The sequence below is a fragment of the Gopherus flavomarginatus genome, chromosome 4, assembly GCF_025201925.1.
Source record: "Gopherus flavomarginatus isolate rGopFla2 chromosome 4, rGopFla2.mat.asm, whole genome shotgun sequence".
In the NCBI taxonomy this organism is placed as follows: Eukaryota; Metazoa; Chordata; order Testudines; family Testudinidae; genus Gopherus; species Gopherus flavomarginatus.
The window spans coordinates 26,019,593-26,024,685 of record NC_066620.1 but is presented as its reverse complement, the minus strand read 5'-3'; the positions used below and the strand labels follow the sequence as shown (position 1 = coordinate 26,024,685).

Sequence of the window (5,093 nt, the reverse complement as noted above, 5' to 3'; positions counted from 1 at the left end):
GTCCTGCACTATCTGTGAGTCAGGCCAGAAAGAATGAAGGCTTAGAGTCTCACAGGACATATGACCATGTCACCTGGTACAGGAATCCATCTTAACCTGGGGCTCTTCCCCAGGAGACAGACAAAATATTCCTGCCTTGTACCAAAGCTGTATAAGGGGGTGGTACAGAAGAAAGGTGGATGCAGTCATGAGAAATCCCCTAGCTACCACCTGAGCTGGAACAAGGACTACACCAGGTGAAAAGATTGGGCCCAGACAAGAAATAAATCTAGTCCGTGAAAGAAGCTTAATGGAAGATCTCTGAGGGTGAGATTTGATCTGTATTGAGTTTCATACTGTATTAGGCTTACACTTGCATGTTTTTGTTTTATTTTGCTCTATGGAGAATACAAGTTCCATAGAGAAGGAAAAGTTAATGCCTTAGAAAAATCTGTGTGTGTGTTAGATGGGTGGGAGGGTGTCTAGAAACCACTCTCCTCTAGTTTCTTTTCTCTGATCTCCCGTAGAAAATCTGAACTAGGGAGTTAAACTCATTGCTTTCTCTGAGGCTTAAACACAGGACTTTCAGATTATGAGACTGATGTGCTGCCAATTGCACTAAGAAGGCTTGAAAAAGCTTTAGGCTCAGTGCATATAGGACCCTGCTACAGCAGTGACTGGGGCAGGGAAGGAGCCAGAGATGTGCTTGAAGAAGCAGGGAGCTCTGGTGACCAGAGACTTTTCCTGGCAGCTTTCACAGCAGCAAAGAAATTTACCTAAATATACCAACTTTAGGACAAGGTGGCTGTGGAGGGATGAGTGAGTCCCTAGACAACATAGTGAGTATGGTGCTTTCTTATTTTCCCCCTTTTCTACCCAGGATGGCAGGTGAACTTTACAGAGGCACCTCTGGGCTTGCACTGACTAAGGACAACAGCTGTGAGTGGGGTACAGAGAGGGGATGGCTCATGTTAAAGGATTTTTGGTTGCTGGACTTACGAACCGTAGAGAAAAGGACAGAGTCCAGCTTATTTAGGGATGGGTCTTTCCTTTGTGGTTTATGTTTATGCGTTGGGACTGCTGACATGACTTCTGCTAACCCTGGGCTTATATTGCAATGTAAACTTACCCTGAGAGTGCATCTATACTGTGATAAAAGCCCTGTGGCCTGGCTGGCCTGGATTGTCTGACTTGGACTCCAGGGGTTCAGGTTGTGAGGTTAAAAACTGCAGTGTAGACATTTGGGATCAGACTGGAGCCCAGGCTCAGAGACCCTCACCCCACCTCACCCTCACCTCTGGTAATTGGCTGAGCCTTAAAAAAAAGGGTAATTGGCTGAGCCTTAACCAGTGGGCGGGGCATTCACTCAGGCCAGGGCTTTATAAAGCTGCGCACAAGCAACCAGGGGCTGCTAACAGGGAGTTTCACAAGGGAGTTAGGAAGGGAGTGGGGGTCCCTTATCGGTCTGATCTGTGACCCATTGGTCCCTTGAACTTATAAACCAAGCCACATCCAAAACCTTTCCGTTTAAAGCAGAGCAGAGCGGACAGGGAGCTGCAGACGGGAATTTGAGAGAGTTTGACAGAGGGAGGCTTACGATGGTTAGGAGGACCCACAACACCTGTGGCAGCACTGCTTCTGTCTCCTCCACCTGTGCCTGTAGCCGGACAGAGCACCAAAGCATGGATGCTTTTACCCAGATTCTGGTGTGGGTTTGCAAAGACTGTAATTTGCAATTTCCACTTACTGATATCCAGGCTGGGGGTGGCATCCAATGTGAAAGGTGCCTACTGGTGGAATCTCTCAGGCAGCAGGTGGGAGAGCTACAGGAGGAGGTGGCTAGGCTGAGGAACATCCGTATCCAGGAGCAATTCCTGGATAGTATCCATGTGGAGACAGCTGACGTAGCTGTCCCAGTTCACAGGACTACTGACACACCAGTGGAAGAGGAGATGGCTCAGGGTGGACACTGGCAGCTGGTTACTTCTGGCAGCAGGCAGTGCTCCACCCCTGCTGCGAACCCTCCTGCTGTGGTAATAGATAACCGTTATGCTCTTCTTGATATAGGAGAGAAGGAATCACCCCCAACAGTTAAGGAGGTGAAGCCTCGTACCCCTAAGGCTGGGAGGTCTGCTGCCACCACTGATAATAAGAAACGTAGGGTAGTGGTGGTTGGAGACTCTCTGCTGAGGGGGACGAAGACACCCATCTGTCGCCCTGACCGTTCATCCCGGGAGGTATGCTGCCTGCCAGGGGCCCATATCCGAGATGTTACAGAGGCATTGTCGAGGATTATCCGGCCTTCTGACTACTACCCCCTGCTACTCATCCATGTGGGCACAAATGATACTGCGAGGTGTGACACTGAGCAGATCAAGGGTGACTACAGGGCTCTGGGAGTACGGGTTAAGGAGTTTGGAGCGCAGGTGGTATTCTCTTCAATTCTTCCTGTTGAAGGTAGGGGCCCGGGCAGAGACAGATGCATCGTGGAGGTGAATGCCTGGCTGCGAAGATGGTGTCTCATAGACTCATAGACTCTAGGACTGGAAGGGACCTCGAGAGGTCATCGAGTCCAGTCCCCTGCCCTCATGGCAGGACCAAATACTGTCTAGACCATCCCTGATAGACATTTATCTAACCTACTCTTAAATATCTCCAGAGATGGAGATTCCACAACTTCCCTAGGCAATCTATTCCAGTGTTTAACTACCCTGACAGTTAGGAACTTTTTCCTAATGTCCAACCTAAATCTCCCTTGCTGCAGTTTAAGCCCATTGCTTCTTGTTCTATCATTGGAGGCTAAGGTGAACAAGTTTTCTCCCTCCTCCTGATGACACCCTTTTAGATACCTGAAAACTGCTATCATGTCCCCTCTCAGTCTTCTCTTTTCCAAAACTAAACAAACCCAATTCCTTCAGCCTTCCTTCATAGGTCATGTTCTCAAGACCTTTAATCATTCTTGTTGCTCTTCTCTGGACCCTCTCCAATTTCTCCACATCTTTCTTGAAATGCGGTGCCCAGAACTGGACACAATACTCCAGTTGAGGCCTAACCAGCGCAGAGTAAAGCGGAAGAATGACTTCTCGTGTCTTGTTTACAACACACCTGTTAATGCATCCCAGAATCACGTTTGCTTTTTTTGCAACAGTATCACACTGTTGACTCATATTAAGCTTGTGGTCCACTATGACTCCTAGATCTCTTTCTGCCATACTCCTTCCTAGACAGTCTCCTCCCATTCTGTATGTGTGAAACTGATTGTTCCTTCCTAAGTGGAGCACTTTGCATTTATCTTTATTGAACTTCATCCTGTTTACCTCAGACCATTTCTCCAACTTGTCCAGATCATTTTGAATTTTGACCCTGTCCTCCAAAGCAGTTGCAATCCCTCCCAGTTTGGTATCATCCGCAAACTTAATAAGCGTACTTTCTATGCCAACATCTAAATCGTTGATGAAGATATTGAACAGAACCGGTCCCAAAACAGAACCCTGCGGAACCCCACTTGTTATACCTTTCCAGCAGGATTGGGAGCCATTAACAACTACTCTCTGAGTACGGTTATCCAGCCAGTTATGCACCCACCTTATAGTAGCCCCATCTAAATTGTACATTCCTAGCTTATCTATAAGAATATCATGCGAGACTGTATCAAATGCCTTACTGAAGTCTAGATATATCACATCCACCGCTTCTCCCTTATCCACAAGGCTCGTTATCCTATCAAAGAACGTTATCAGATTAGTTTGACACGATTTGTTCTTTACAAATCCATGCTGGCTATTCCCTATCACCTTACCACCTTCCAAGTGTTTGCAGATGATTTCTTTGATTACCTGCTCCATTATCTTCCCTGGCACAGAAGTTAAACTAACTGGTCTGTAGTTTCCTGGGTTGTTTTTATTTCCCTTTTTATAGATGGGCACTATATTTGCCCCCTTCCAGTCACCACTACTTTAGACCAGTTTTAGCTGTGCTGCAACTGAGAACTTACTTTTACACATTTCATTTCACAGCTGCTAGCTTTCTAGATCAAGTAGAGTTCAACATGGAGGAGCTTTAGTTCACTGAGGCCTAGATTTATACCTAGTGACACCAACACCCCCATGGTACTGCCTGTGAACAGCCCCCCCTACGGTCTGCCCAGTCCCTCCCCCCTGGCTGTGTCCCCTCCCCTCCAGCTCCCACCCTGCCTCCTCGCATCTTACTGCCTCTGAGCAGCCCCCCCCTCACAGTTTGACCAGTCCTCCCCCCGGCTGTGTCCCCACCCCCCAGTTCCTGCCCTGCCCCACCCATTCTTCTGCCTCTGAGCAGCCCCCCCTACAGCCTGGCCAGTCCCTCCCCCAGCTGTGTCCCCCCCCAGCTCTCACCCTGTCCCCACCATGCTGCTGTCTGGTTCTGTAACCGTTTCTGTCTGCTGTATAATTAAATTGTTGGATGTAAACCAATTAAGGTGGTGGGGTATAATTGGTTAGATAATCATGTTACAGTATGTTAGGATTGGTTAGTTACATTTCAATAAAATGATTGGTTAAGATAGAACTAAGCAGAACTCCAGTTTTACTATATAGTCTGCAGTCAATCAGGAAGTAAGGGGGGAATGGGAATGGGAATGGGAGTAGCAGTAGGGGTAGGGGAATTGGAATTATGTTTTGCAAAATCCCCCCTGTGCTTTGGGAGCCAGGTTTGCGGTGGGAATTCTGTAGTTCAGATGACTTCATGCCTGGGCATTGTGATTCTTTACCAGTTTCTCTGGCAGTGGAGCAATTTTGTGCTCACAGCTGTGATGGCCGAGTGGTTAAGGTGTTGGAGTCAAAATCCAATAGGGTTCCTCTGCGCAGGTTTGAATCCTGCTCACAGCGAGGCCTGCGTTTTAGCCAGTCTCTAACCCGGGCAATACCTCTCCACAACCCCTGAGACACTCTCAGTTCTCTCCCCACCTCAAGTAAATCCTGTTCTGCTCCTTTCATAGAGATTCCTGGGACACCACTTCTCAGCACCTGAAGCCTCTGGCACTCACCTAGTGCCCCATAGATCAGCCATAGCCCTGGTTCTGCTTCTCTCTAGCATGTGAAAGGAGCCAAATCAGCGACTCCATGGGTGCTACAGGGCTG

At 48.1% G+C, this 5,093-nt stretch overlaps 1 non-coding gene across 1 annotated transcript; it reads left to right on the top strand.

The window, feature by feature from the left end:
- The first annotated feature begins 4,759 nt into the window (after nt 1-4,759).
- Nucleotides 4,760-4,841, top strand: TRNAL-CAA (transfer RNA leucine (anticodon CAA)). Its single transcript has one exon. It is a non-coding gene; the product is annotated as a tRNA-Leu (tRNA).
- The last annotated feature ends 252 nt before the right edge of the window (nt 4,842-5,093 follow it).